The sequence below is a fragment of the Sarcophilus harrisii genome, chromosome 3 (assembly GCF_902635505.1).
Source record: "Sarcophilus harrisii chromosome 3, mSarHar1.11, whole genome shotgun sequence".
NCBI lineage: Eukaryota > Metazoa > Chordata > Mammalia > Dasyuromorphia > Dasyuridae > Sarcophilus > Sarcophilus harrisii.
The window spans coordinates 240,782,617-240,798,228 of NC_045428.1; the positions used below are offsets into that span (position 1 = coordinate 240,782,617).

The following is a 15,612-nucleotide window of genomic DNA, read 5'->3' on the forward strand; positions in this document are numbered from 1 at the left end:
AGAAGCAGCTACACCCAAAGAAAGAACACTGGGAAATGAATGTAAACTGTTTGCATTTTTGTTTTTCTTCCCGGGTTATTTTTACCTTCTGAATCCAGTTCTTCCTGTGCAACAAGAGAACTGTTTGGTTCTGCACACATATATTGTATCCAGGATATACTGCAACATATTTAGCATATATAGGACTGCTTGCCATCTAGGGGAGGGGGTGGAGGGAGAGAGGGGAAAAATCAGAACAGAAGTGAGTGCAAGGGATAATGTTGTAAAAAAATTACCCTGGCATGGGTTCTGTCAATAAAAAGTTATTATAATTAAAACAAAACAAAATAAATAAATAATTTTTTTTAAAAAAAGATCTCTTTGATCCAGCAGTGATTCTTCTAGGCTTATATCTCAAAGGGCATCAACAGTTTAATAATCCTTTGCCTGCCCTACTCTTTTTAAAGAAGGTGGTGTTTTGAATTTAAAGGAATTTGTTTAGTACTAGATATTTATGACTTAAGGGATCTATTTCTATTTTATTCACTCTTTTTTCTTACACATTTTTAATAGTTTTTTTTCTCTCTCCCTGAGTTTGGTTTCACCTGGATGAGAGGTGTCTGGTGGTCATCTGATCTTATCTCATGCTCTGGATTGGTGTAACTTGTATGCTTCAATTTCTTTTGACTTCCTGCTGTTTTTGCATAGACTGACAGTCTTTTGTGCTGTTTTGTATGGAATGGAAGAACTTGTAGTAACATTATCATTGTTTCTTCTGACACATTTTTTGAATTTTTTTTTTTTTGGTGATTCTAGATTCTAATAACATGCTACCATATTTTTGTAGATTCCAATGCAATAAGATATTATTGTGCTGAAAGAAAGATAAAAAGAAACAAATCCACAGAAACCTGAGAAGACATGTATGAGTTGATGTAGTAGGAAGTAAATGAAGACAGAAGAATCAGCTTCTAGTTTGGGAGACTATATCATTTGGAGGTGCTGTAACCCTCAAAATCAACAGAGAATTTAAGGAGAAAGGAGAGCTTTTTCTAGGGAAAGATAAAGAATCCATTTTGGAGATGTTGAATTTTAGATTTCTATGTGATACCTAATTTGAGATATCCAATAGGCAGAGATGTAAAAATTATAATCTTTATGCAGATGATTCTCAGATCTATTTGTCTAGTCCTGTTTTATGCAGATGATTCTCAGATCTATTTGTCTAGTCCTGACCAATTCGAAAGATCGAACAGGACTAGACAAATAGATCTGAGAATCATCTGCATAAAGATTATAATTGAATTCATGGGAGTCGTTGAGATGACTAAGTGAAACAATTTAGGGAGAGAAGAGAAGAGGGTCCAAAATGGAACTATGTAGGACACCTATTGTTAGTAGGTGAGATTTGGATGAAGATCTTAGATAGGAGACTGAGAAAGAGTGGCTAGATAGGTGGGAGAAGAACCAGAAAAAAGCAGTGCTATGAAAAGTGCTAAAGAGAAGAGTGTATCAAAGTGTATCAAAAAATTTTGAGGTTGATGACAGGGAAAATAAACTCTTCAACAAAATGCCTTTTGTTATCCCCATCAGAGACAAAACACAAAACTTGCTAGATCATGAATTTGACCTATGGATTGCAAAGTTTGGGTTTTTTTTAAAAAATTAATACCATTTTCTTTTTAAAAACAAACAGCCTGGTTAGAGAGAGGAGCATGTTCCTTGGAGAAATAAAAAGAATAAACAACATAGTTCCTAAGCAGCAAGAAGGTACAGTGGATAAAATATTGGACTTAGAATCGAGAGACCCAAGTTTAAATGCTGCCTGAACTGCCTATTTATTTATAATCTTTGTCTTATTACTTGACCTCTCTCTGTTTCATCATCCATAAAATGTGAATAATAATCACTCCTACTTGACACTGAGGATTAAATTAAAGCACTTTGCACTTCACACCATGCAAATTTAGAAAAATCATAAAAGATGAGAATAGTTAGTAGAGAGAATGTACAAAGAAAGGCATACTGATATATCTTGTCGACAACTTTAGCGGCCTCCTCAATGCAGAGAACTGAAGGATTCTGATATTTCTAGATTTCAGTTTAGAATTATGCAAGAAAATTCACTAATACATCTTAACCTTTTGATCCAGCAATCTTACTACCAGAATTATGCCTCAAGGAAGTAAAAAACAGATAGAGTCAGTAATATACTGAACTATGCATAGCAGCATTCTTTGTGGTTCAAGCAACCAGAAAGAGAATGTCAAAACTTTTAAGGCACAGTTAAAATAGTTCTTAGTAGGAAATTTATCTCAGAGAACTTATATAAACAAAATAAAAATGAGATCATCAAATTGAACATGCTATTAAAAAATTTAAAAATAGATAAATCCTAAAAGAAATTTAGAAGAAATCTTGTTTATTACTAGAGAAATATGGAACCTCAAAAATAAAAAAAAGGCAATGGAAACAAAGGTAAACTGCATGTCAAAATATCCATAGCCATAGTTTTTGTGGAAATAAAGAATGGGAAACAAGTGAGTGGTCTCAAGTGGGGAATAGAAGGAAAAAACCCAACACCCTAAAGTATAGGAATGGAATAGAGTATTATGTTCCTTCTCAGTCTTCTTTACCTGGAGAAGAAACCACTTTTCCCCCGTAAGTGGCTCATAAGCTAGGTATTATGCTTGAATTACTTTTTCTTACCCCAAGTCATTAGGTCTGTTTATTTCACCTTTGAAATATCTTTCAAATACACTGCCTCTTTTCTCCTCTGCTGACTGCTATTAGCCTTTACAGGCCCTCATTTCTCATGCTTTGATTTTACTGAAATAGGTTACTTATTAGTTTTCCTTCCGTAAATCTCATCCCACTCCAGGCTCTCTTCCATGCAGTTGCCAAAAATGATTTTCCAAAAGCAAAGTTCTGACCATGTTATCCCCTTGTCCAATAAACTCCAAGGACTCTATATAATCTCTAGGATTAAATAGAAAATCCTATTTGATGTTCCAAGAGTTTAAGAATTTGGCCTTCCCACACCATCTTTCATGCCTTCTTATATCCTACACTGCTTCCCTCCCCTCTCTTTTTGATCCAATAACACTGACCTTGCTGTTTCTTGAACAAGATATTACCTTTCAGTTCCTGGCATTTTTATTGGATATCTGGAATATGCTCTTTCCTCATTGCCACTTTCTGGCTTCCATGTCTTTTTTCCAATCCTAGATAAGATCCTGATTTCTACAGGAAGCCTTTTCCAGTCCATTTGAATTCCAATGTCTTCACTCTGTTAATTAATCCCTATTTACCCTGTGTATAGCTTGTTTGTATGTATTTGTTTCTGTGTTGTCTTCCATATTAGATTGTGAATTCCTTGAAGACAGGGACTGTCTTTTGCCTTCCTTTGTATACCAGGCACTTTGCACACTGCCTGGCATATAATAGGTGCTTAATTAATGCTTATTGATTGTCAAAGAGATAATGTGTATGAGAAATTAAAAGATATGGAAGATTTATCAGGGCTGCCTGCAAAGTGAATTAAAAGGGACTGAAAGAATAATATTTGAGTACAGCAGTGAAAATAAAAGAGATCACTAAAAGGATTTTGAACTTGAATAATTGAAAATCAAGAATAACTCACTGCAGAGAAGTGGGAATTGCTAAAAACAGAATATTGTATGCATTGTCAGATACAGTTAATTGTATCTGACTCTAGATTTAGATTTAAGGCTAGAAAGGAACTCAAAAGTCATTGAGTCCAATCCTGTCATTTTACAGGGTGAGGAAAGTGAAGCTCAGGGAAATCAAGTGATTTGCCCTAAGTCACTTGTACACTAAGGTACAATAAGTAGTAGATACATTATCAGTGGAGTAACATGTATCCTCCCTTTACACATCTTGGAATGCAGCCTGGTGACTTGGCCTGGTTGAGATTAGCATGAGGTGATCTTTTTAAAAATCTTACTTATCTGGATTTCAACACACTATTATCTTGCTTTTATTCTTTCTCTTCCAGCCCAAAGGTTTTTTTTTTTTTTTTTCTTTCCTTTAATTGTTTTTCTTTGTTGTAAAGAATGATTCAGTCTGGATTGTATATTTGTGTGTGGGGAAGGGAGGTGGATCTATGACTAATGTAAAGACAAAAAGTACCTTTTAAAAATTATAATAGCAAAAGAGGATGTGAGCAGCTGAGTTTGAGAACTGGTTCTAGCTCTTTTGGAAACTTGACGTTAGGTAAAAAGATTTAAAAAAAAGAATCCTTACTTTTTACTTTTTCCATCACCCCACCAAGTTTGTGTTTAGAAGGAAGTCACAATGAATTTCCTTCCCTTTTTGTAGTTTATCTAGTAGTTCCTTATTTGGTTTACCATATATTTATTATGTGTTAGTGCCTCATCTCTGCTTTTTTTAAAAGGCTAAGCCATTTTCTAGGACAAAGGCAAAACTTTCTAGATATAAATGTTTTGTGTGTGTGTTGCCTATCTGGTAATAGGTATCCACAGGAATTTGTCTAGATGTTACTTTATGGGGAGGTGTGACTAGATGTCTTTAGTCTTCATCTACCATTCTACAAGGGAAATTTTGATAACTGCCTGTCAGAGAGCAGAAGATTAGAGCCATGAAACTCACTGTTCTTTTCTCAGAGAGGGAATAAAAAGCTATATTATATCTGTCTTCCCTTTATATATTGTTAATCTAGAGGAAATAATTCTTAGATTTAAACTGTGTTCCTGATTATTATCCCTTTAAAAGTAGAGTGCTCTAAGCAAAAATGTGACTCTTCATTTCAAAGATCATTACATAGTGAAGAGCAGGAAAGTATCTTTAGTTAAGCTAATAGCAAATAGAAATCAGAGAAGATTTACAGGTTAAAATAAATCAGATCACTCTAAGGGAAATATCTTAGTTCAATTAAGGGATGAGTCCCCAGTTTCGAGGAAATTTGCTAAAGTCTCTAGCTGGGAAAAGGGGCTCAAGACACCAGTTTATTTCCCCAAATCTTTCTCTCCCTCCAGCAACCTGTTCCAGAAGAGAACATATTCTCTCTTAAAACTCAAATCCTAAAGATTTCTCCTTCCTCAAACTCTTATCAACTTTACCCTTTATTTGGGTACCAAATAATCATTCTTCTTCATTAAATAGAGACTTAAACAAATGCTCTTAATTCCTGCAATTCATAAATGATATATACTGCTGCATTTTTATATAATAAAAATATAGCAGTACAACTGAGCTTGGGCTTCTGGACATTTGGCTGTACATCAATGCTCATTGCAATTTAGGAAATCTCAAAGAAACCTACTAATGGATGACTTCTGTATTTGTTTTTATTATCCTTAATTCTGAGTTTTTCTCTTACTCAGGTAAGTTTTCTTATTGTTGTTATTTTCAGTCATGTCTGACTCTGTGACTTCTTTTGGGGTTCTCTTAGCAAAGATCCTTCAGTGGTTTGTCATTTCCTTCTCCAGCTCATTTTACAGATAGAGGAATAAAGGCAAATAGGGTTAAGTGGCTTGTTCCAGGGTCACATAGCTAGTAAGTATCTGAGACTAGCTTTGAACTCAGGGCTTCCTGACTCTGTCTTGATACTCTATCCTCTATGCCACCTACCTACCCCTATTAAAGACCTATTAAAAACCTAATTTAGGTTATTGATTTTCAACTCTATTCATTTGGCTCAAGTAATTTTTGCCAATGGTAATCCAAGTGAGAGGGAAATATGATATGGTGAATAGAGAGATTGTTTTGGGGTCAAGAGTCCTCGAGTTCAGGGCTTGACTCTCATACCTAGTAGCTGTGTTATTATAGGACTTATTGCATGTTTTAATCACTTGATTTTCCAGCATCTCAAGCAATTCTGTGAGACCCAAAATTATAGATGAGTTGGTGATAGTACAATGATGGTGTTTCCATATCAATAATTCTTGCTTTCAAATTATAGATCCATATCATCCCTAATCCACTGCCTCACTTCCAGTCATATATGACATTCATTTATAGGATTTTAATAAATTGATTTCATCTATAGTTAGAAAAAGCATCATCTACAAAAATTAGAACTATGAATCATAGATCATTTAGACAATTGTATTGGAGCCTAAAAAAAAAGAAAAAAATCATTTTTGTCAAAACTAGTCTAATCAATGTATACCAGCTTAACTGTTTAACAGTATTATGATCCCTGATTGGGAAATTCCTCTTCCTAGAAATCAGACAGATGTAAGCTGATGGACTACAGTTTTGCCTTGTCTACTAAATCAATGGGTGTGTCACTTTTTGGCTTTTTTTCAGATTGTTGAAACTTTTGGCTTCTGTTCAAAATGCTATGTGAGTAACATTTTGCCCATACAAATCATTAGCCGTTGTAAACCCATGGCAGTTGGAAACTTTGTACACATTCAATAGAGAAAATGGAAAGAGGAGGTTAGGGAAAATGGTGAAAATTTTGATAATTTTATCTTCTTTGATCATAAACCAAAATTACATATGATACAACTGCTGGTTCTGATGAGAATCCATAGTAGGTTGTTTTCAAAAAGATCTAATTGGTTCTCTTTAAAAATAGTTTTTCATAGTTCCTATAAAAATAGCGTTTGCCAAGCTTCATCAGCCCAATGTTATTCTGTTATTTTAGTTTCCTTCTTCAGCTGATGGGCTGCTGACAGAATAACTATAGTATTTTAGGGGTCTGCCAATAAACTTTTGAATACAATGTTTGCTTACTCAACTGTGTAGAAATTTCTCTTATTTGTGATACTTTACCTTCATAGGATCTAGGAAATATAATTATAACAACAACAATGAGCATTTAAGTAGTATTTTAGAGTTTGCAAAATACTATATATATGTAAACTGGTAGTTGCTCTTATTATATTTTACTGATGAGGATATTGTGGCATAAAGAGAGAGATTAAGTGACTTGTCCAGAGTCATCCAGGTAGGGAGTAGCTAAAGTGGGATTTAGCTGTCTTTGGCTGTCATGAGACATAATTAATTAACTGTATTCCAAATGCCTCCACTTATTAATTTCATGTCTCACTGTGATTGTTTTATCTGTGATTGTTTTATCAAAGTCTATCTGTAGATTATGAATTCTGGTAGGTCTTGCCCAGCAGGAATGGTTTCAGCTATGGGCCTTGTAATCATCAGTTTGACTTTTTTCCTCAAGGACCACTATAGCCAAGTTCTGAAAGATTCTTCACAAAGTGAAATTTTTTTTTGGAGGGGAAGGACATAGGAACTCTCAAAGACTTTCTACTAATGCATAGGAACATTAGCTACACTGATGAAATTATAGATTTCCAAAGTCTTTGAAATAAATTGGATTTCATTTTCTCACTTCTTTCTAAGAATTAGGTTCCGAATTAGCAATGAAGATTACTTATATTTTCTTTAAGTGTCCCTGGTGGAATATGGTATTGGTTGAATCACTGGATCCATAAACATATATCACATGTAAATTGTGGTACTGCTGTCATATTGAGGAAATATTTAAAGAAAAACTATGGCTGATTTTGCATCATATATTATTAGTAAAAAATATTTGGATAAATTATAGGATGTGATCCTGGAAATATAATAGGTAGAATAAGTGCATTTTAATGTTTAAACTTTTAAACTTTTTAAAACTTATTTTTAAAAAAAATTTTTTAAAAATATAATAAGAAGAAAAATCTGTCAACAAACATTTATTTCTTTCCTGCTTTCTATGGTACCGTGAATTATATAAAATGTTGGAAATAGAGACAAAAATGAAATAGTCCATTTTTTCAAGGGATTTGCAGTTTTTTGGTGAGAACAAAGAAAGAAAAAAAATTAAGAAGAGCATAACTGAATATACAAATTTAGATTAGGAAGTGTTTAAGCATCAGTAGGGAAATGACTTTTTATCCTTTATAAACTTGTCACTGGCATAGATTCTTAGTTAGGAAGTCAGTGCCCTAGTGAAACTCTTATTGTTTGAGAACATGTCTGTAACTGTCTTCTCTGGGCTTTTTCCCCTCAGTCTTGTCAAACTTCTTATTAGAATTTGTTTAGGAGAATATAGTTGCTGTGACTCACCATTTGTATTACCAGAAGGAGCAGTGATTCAGAATGCTTTGCAGTTAGTCTGATTTGACTATTCATCCCCTTCTTTCCCCATCATATAATTCTCTTTCAAATTTTATTTCTTATTGTGAATGATAAATATGATCATTTCAATATGCAAAGAACACAAAAAAGAGTACTATGTATAAAATTGTGGGTCTAAATGACTTTTTTAAAGATTATTAAATTTAACTTAGCAGTATTAAAAAAAAACCAAACTAACCCAAAACTGTTCTGCTATTCCTCTCTCCCTTTCTGCTCTCTTTGATGTTGCTTTTACTTCTTTGGCTCTCCCCACTCCAATTAGGATGTAAATACTTGATTAGCATTTATATCCTTTAAATTGCTTGAATTTTTTTTTTTTTTTAATTTCTCCAGGTTTCTCTTGTAACCTGTTTCTGTTTGAGACATTTAATCTACTTCTGACCTTTTCATCAGGAATGCTTGAAAGTCCTCCATTCTATTAAAGTGCCATTTCTTCCTGGTAAGTACTTAGGTTTTTTTGTTTTTTTTTAAATTTTTTTATTGATATCTTGTTTTCTTATATCATCATGATTTCCCTACTATTTTTCCTTGTCCCAGAGAGCCCTGCTATATAAATAAATAGTATTTTTTTTTTTTCAAAAAGATTGAGGGGAAAAATAAATATAATTGAAAAAGTTAGAAAATATAAGTAATGTACAATACTTGTGGATCTTGCATCTCTTCAAAGGAGTAGTGTAGAAATTTTTTCACATATCTGTTTTTTTTAATCCATGATTGTTCTTTATGATTTTTTAACATTCATTTTTGATTTTTTATGTGCATATATTTGTGATTGTTCTTTCAATTTACATTTTAGTCATTAGATTATGTTCAGTTTTGTAAGATGAATTATTCTTGGTTGATTTAGAGTCCTTTTGTCATAATTATAACATAGTTACATGAAGTTAGTGTGATGCAAAAGTTATCACTTTTTAACTTTTACTTGAAAGCATTTTATTCCCAATCTTCAATATCCAGGCTTTGCTTATGACTTTCCTAAATGTTTTCTGTTTGGGGTTTCTTTTAGGTTTCTATTTTCACATTGCCATCTTGAAATCCAGCATCTGGGATTTTTGTCTGGTCATAGGAAGGATGATGATTCTTAGAAATTAGATCTAGACCTCGTAAATCATGGCTGTAATGTCTGTTGTTGGGGGATGCTGAGGTTGGTGGATTGCTTTACCTTAAAAGTTCTGAACTGCACTAGGCCTAAAGCCTATCTGGTGTCTGCATTAAGTCTAGATCCAATATGACAAAACCCTTGGAGATTAGGCATTTCAAGCTACCTAAAGATAGACAAACTTATCTGAACCAGAAAAATTGGAAAAGGTTAAAGTTTTCATGGTGTTTTGTGTTGGGATTAGGACCATGAATGGATAAGATAGGAAAACCCAGTCCCTTTCCTTCCTCCCATCAAAAAACAAAAGTCTTTTATCAGATAATCTTGCAAAGATGTCTTCCCCTCAGTTAACTATTTCCCTTCTAATTTTAATTGCAGTGGTATTGTTTGTGCAAATTTTTTAAATTTAAGAATCAAATTTTATCTTTTATCTTTAGTAATTCTTTCTTTGTTGAGTTAAGAACTCTTCCTCTATCCATAGACATGAAAGGGAATTTCTTTCTTGCTCCTCTAATTGGTTTATGATATTACTCTCTGTGAATGAATATATTTGGAGTTATTCTATACCTAGTTTCTATCAGACAGCTTTCCAGTATTCCCAGTAGCTATTTTATTTTATTTTTTTGCTAAGGCAATTGGGATTAAGTGACTTGCCCAAGGTCACACAGCTAGGAAGTGTTAAGTGTCTGAGTCTAGATTTGAATTCAGGTCCTCCTGACTTCAGGGCTGGTGTTCTATTCACTGTGCCACCTGGCTGCCCTCCAGTAGCTTTTGTTCAATAATGAATTCTTACCACAATTATCTTTGAATTAATCAAATTGTAGGCCATTATGTTTGTTTCTTTATATTCCTATTTCTTTTTAAAATTCAATTTTATTCTTTCCAGTCAGGAATCAACAACCTTCCATCATTTTCCTTTATGCTTGTCTTTTCTAATCTGATAGGTATGGAGTGGAACTTGAGCTTATTTACTTTGTATTTTTGTAGTCATTAGTGATTTAGAGCAATTTTTTTCATAAAATTATTGTTTAAATACTGCTCATTTATTTTATCTTTTGGGGGATGATTCTTTATATTTTAAATTTGAGCTAATTTGTTTTAAATGAGATTTATATCAGAGAAATGGTGCAAAGATTTTTTCCTGTGTTCTCACAAACACCTGTTTGCCTTTAAATTTTTACTACATTAGATTTGTTTGTGCAAAATCCTTTAAAATTATTTCTTGTTTCATCATGAATTCTTTCCCCAACCAAATGTCAAAAAGGTAATTTCTTCCTTGTTCCTCCAATTTGTTTATAATGTGACTTTATTTATACTTAGGTCATATATTCTTTTGCAGGTTATCTTGATGTATCGTGTGAACTGCTGGTCTAAATTTCCTTACCTTCACAGAGAAGTAACTCTTCTCCTTGTTAAAGTGATCATCTGCATGGCCTTTGAACCCAGCTTTTCCCGTCTTTTATACCACATTACATCCTTATCCATCCAACCTCTTTCAAATCTTCAAATTTTATCAACTAATTCCTTCTGTACTGTCTTCAAATATGCCCAAATGCTATCCCATTTTTAAAAAATCTTCACTAGAACCTAACATTCCTTCAATGTTTCTAGTCAAACTTCTTGAAACTTCTTTGTACATTTACTGCTCATGCTTCCTTTCTTTTTTTTCTCTTCTCATTTCACTCCTCAATACTTTGCAATGTGGCTGCCAATTAATTACTCAAGTAAAACTTCTCTGTTCTGAATTGCTGTTTATCTTTTAATAAACAAATCACATGGTCTTTTTTTCAGTCTGCATCTTTTCCAACTTATCAGCTGCACTTGAAACTATTGACCATCTAATTTCCTATATATTCTCTTGACTTAGTTTTTAATGACACTGTTTTGTCATGGTTTACTTCATACTTGTCTGTTTACCTTCTCAATCTTCTGACATACCTTTTACTGGATATTCTCCTAGGTTTGTTCTCCTTTTCCTTCTATATTCTTTTGGTATCCTCATAAATTCCCATAAGTTTAAATATAATTTCTGTGCAAATGACTCCCCAGATTGCTCTAGATATTCCTAGTCTCACTTTTGAGACTTCATTCTTTATCACCTATTGTGCATTTCAATCTATATGTTCTGGAGATATTTAAACTCAAAACATACGAAACTGAACAAAATATCTCTCTTCCTACCCACTTACTCCTCTTCCAAATTTCTCCATATCTGTCATAACTATAACTTACCTTCCCAGATTCCCAGATTCATAACCTTGGCATTATCCTTGACTTCTCACCCCACATATAACTGTTGCCAAATCTTTTCATTTCTCCACAATATCTCTTACCCCATCCCTTCTCTCTATTCATGCAGGTACTACCTTAGTTCACATTGTCATCACTTCTTGCCTGGGTTATTGAACCAGCCTCCTAATTTATCTCCTTACCTCAAGAATGAGGGCCTTTAGGCCTGCATTTGTAGAGTCATGAGTTACTTTGTCTCACATTGGTTTCTCACACTATATAGTTCACAGTCTGTCCACTGGTATACTTCCCATTAATGTCTAAAACTGCTTCCTCCCTAGCATGACTGCCTTTCTCTTTCTGTGACTATTTGGAAAGCAGATCACTACTACTGTAATTTAAGTTTGTGCCTACTTTTCCCATAGATGCTGTGTGTATTTGTGACAGAGTATACCCAGATTCTGGAGAAAGGAGGTGTGTTGGTGTTTTATAGATTTTTTTTTTTTTTACTATTCCATTTTAGCAAATGCCTTTACTAAGAGCTAGTTGAATCTACTAGTTAAATGTTACTAAATTATAAAGTGATGACATGCCCATTTCTATGCCTTGAGAGTGATCATTACCTTCAGTATACCCAAATTAAAAATCTAAGATCAAGGTTAGGGGATTAGCCCAAAGTGGGTGCCAAGCAAAGTATTTTACAATACTTTTTATTTTTTCATTTATTTATTTTTTTATCTGCACAACCAACTAAAGTATTCATGATAGGAATGATTGCCTCTATTTTACAAAGGAGGAAACTGAGAAAGGTGACTTTATCAAAATAATAAGTACTAGTGAGCTGAAGGCAGACTTGAACTGAGGTTTTTTTTTTACCTCTAAGAACCACTTTCTCTTTTCATTGCACCATGCTGGCCCTTATATAATAACTTATACCTATTATAATAATTATATTAGCCACTATAAATTGAACTAGTTTTTTTAGGACTTTTATAATGGACAAAGTGTATTGTAGTGGAAAAAGCTTTGGACTGGGATTCAGGAGACCTGAATTTTATTTCTGGCTAGGCAATAACTGTCTCTGTGATGTTTCTAGAAAACAATGATTCTTCTTTCTACCTTGTGGCAAAGAGGTGATGGACTAGAGCAGAGGCTGATAAATTGTAAGTTAAATAGTTGTGCTGGTGAATCCTTTTTAAATATATTTAGAACAGAGCAGAAGGAAGTCCCCAAGAGAATACTAAAGAATTAAATACAAACTCTTCTAGGGCAGTGTGGGAACTAACCTGTATATCTATCTATCTATCTATATATATCTTTTGTACAGGAAAATGTCAATGTTGTTGATGTTTGTCAAGTTGATAATAAAGAAAATTTTTAAAAATCTTTTGAGAGTTTGGGCAAATCACTGTGAAGTCTTCTGTATCCTCATTTCCAAAATGAAGAGGCAATCATTAACTAGTTAAATCTAACATTTTCTCAATTCCCTCTCATCCTTTTCTATTTCCTTCTTCTTCAACACCAGATGATATTAATACTTTCAAATTCAAATAAATTAGTTTTTTTTTCCCCTCTGGAAAGTAATTGCATATACTGACACATTGTACTTCTTTCCTACTGGGAAAATAGTACCTAATAGGATGTCATGTTCCTAGAGGCAGTACGGTCTGTTAGATTCTTGGATGGAGAGCAAAACAAATGGGCTCTATTCTCACTTCTGCAGTTTTGTACCTTCTCTGTTATTCACTCAATTATTAAATACCACTAGTGTGCAAAGGCTCATGTTTAGGTATTGTAAATAAGACTTTGTCCATTTTTTCCCCTTGGGAATTGTTGCAATTAAAAAAAAATTGGACAATGATTTTTTTAATAAGTAAAAATTAGGAATAGAAAATTACTTCCAACATCTTATACTTTTAATGCTTTGAAGATCAGTAAATTTAGTTGTTGTGGGTACTCCTTCCACTGACTCTACTCTTAATTTAAAAGCATATGAAAATTTCTATAAAAAAATTCATAATTCTTTTGACAAACTGCAAACTTAATTGGTTCTATAGTTTGACTTGTATAAAGCTTCTCTAGATTGGGTGGGTCCTGCTACTGCTTTTCTTCTACTGAAACAGTTTTTGAAAATCAGAGGTCACTTATGTACAGAAATACCACAGCAACATTGTTTCTGATAATACAAAGCTAGATTTGAAATCCTGTCCAAAGATTAAGATAGGACTTGACTGAACAAGTTATGGAATGTCACAGAATGCTAGGGTTAGAAAGGGACTCAAAACCCAAATAATTAAATCTGTATCTGAATAAGAAAAATCCTCTAAAATATCGACCTTACAAGTGCTCAATCCAGCCTTTGTGTGAAGAACCTTCAGTGAAGAGAAACCCATTTCCTCCTTGGGTTCCTCATTTTTGGAAGTTTCTTAAATATCTAATTTTGGAAAGTTCTCACTATCATGAAGTTTTTCTTTCTTCAGGACAGCTAGATGACACAAAACATAGGATACTTTTGGAATAAATTTGTGATTCTTCATCATATTAGTTGTCCTTCTTGAAATAATATCCAGTTTATCAGTGTTCTACCTAAAATGTAGAACCCAGAACTAAAAACTAGAGGAAAGCATAGTGAAAAATACTGGGTAAAGATTACTGGAATGGAAATAAATATTGTCATCAGAGTATATCCAGCTTTTTAGAAGAAAGAAAATAATTGAGTTTGGGAAAACTAAAACACCTAGCTGGAAAAGTGGAGTCAGGAAGAATTGATTTTTAATCTGGCCTCAAATTCTTGCTAGTTTTGAAACCCTGGGGAAGCCATTTATCTGCCTCACTTATCTGTAAAATGGGATAATAATAACACCTGTCACCTGGGTTGTCATGAGGATAAAATGAGGTGAATTGATGTTTAGGTTGAATATCTATTCAACCTACTACTGTTTGCCCTTCAACCTACTACTGAGTTGTAGCCCAAACAGATTTTCTGCTGTAAATCCTCCTTTTCTACTCTGGGAAGTAATGTCAAAGGATTTGTAATTCTCCTTATCTTTTTGTGATCTCTGAGCCCTAAATTAGAGCCTGCACCTCTGGCAAAACAGCTCAGTCTGAGATCTCTCTCTCTTTTCTGAGGATTTTTCCTCTTCTATGGCTTCCTCCCAATCATACTCCCAATATAATTAATTAAAGTATGGTTCAGTGATGCAGCTTCTTTCCACATATACCTTAGGCCTCGTTGGCCCAAACAGCCTTGTTCTTATCCTCCTACTCCCTCTTTTTATAGTTCCTCTGACTCTGCTTCTATCAGAGAGCCCTTTGGTTTCTTTCAGCTTTCATGCCCTAGCTCCTTGTGCCTTTTCATCCCGTCAGGTGTTGGATGCCCTTTTTGAATCTCCTTGCAGGACTCAGGGAACTGGTTTTTAAAGGTCACTTTGGAAATTTATCCCTCTCTTTATATTGCTTCCTTTTAAATTTACTCAGGGGACTGATTCACACATCATAAAGGGATTCCCTATTGCGATTACATTAAAAAAAATCTGTTAGTTTAACACTTCATTTGATTTTTGTTCTGGGTTTTCAGGGACTCTACTAACAAGAGGACCTCATTTATCTAGCCATCTCCAACTTGGATGAAGAAAGAATGATCAAATAGGCAGGAGGAAAATTAGATGAAACCAATGTCACTAAAACCTAGAGATGAGAGTGTCTAGGAGAAGAGATTGATCAATAATGTCAAATGCTTCTGAGAGGTCAAGAAAGTTGAAAACCAAGAAAAGCCTCTTAGATTGGACATTTAAGAAATTATTGGCAACTTTGCATTTTCCAAGGTTGACAGGTTGTAAACTGGATTATAGAGAATTATAGAGATGACAAGGTTGTAAGCTGGATTATAGAGAATTTAGAATTAAAAAGGGGAAAACTGGAGACATCTGGTATAGATAGTTTTCTCAGGGAATTTAGCTAATCGGAGGATGAAAGATATAGGATGGTAACTATCAGAGATGGTCAGATCTAGTCAAAGTTTTTAAAGATAGCAGGGAGACCTATGTTTAGAGAAGTAGAGCAAGAATCAGGAGATAGATTGAAAATTAGAGGAAAGGAAGATATGAGATCAAAAATACATGTTTAAGGTGTTTGTCCTAGAATGTTAAGGACCATCCCTAAATGCGAAG

The 15,612-nt window shown here is 33.7% G+C and overlaps 1 protein-coding gene across 5 annotated transcripts in view; it reads left to right on the forward strand.

Moving 5' to 3' along the window:
- Positions 1-15,612, forward strand: part of TIAM1 (TIAM Rac1 associated GEF 1) — a 271,388-nt gene that overhangs the window by 76,474 nt on the left and 179,302 nt on the right. For 4 of the 5 annotated variants that reach the window (XM_031959302.1, XM_031959296.1, XM_031959297.1 and 1 more), the window contains one exon: positions 8,449-8,554. The exons of the other annotated variant lie outside the window; for it this stretch is intronic. The gene's annotated coding sequence lies outside the window, so the exon portion shown is untranslated. The remainder of the gene's footprint in view (positions 1-8,448; positions 8,555-15,612) is intronic. 5 annotated transcript variants of the gene reach the window in all.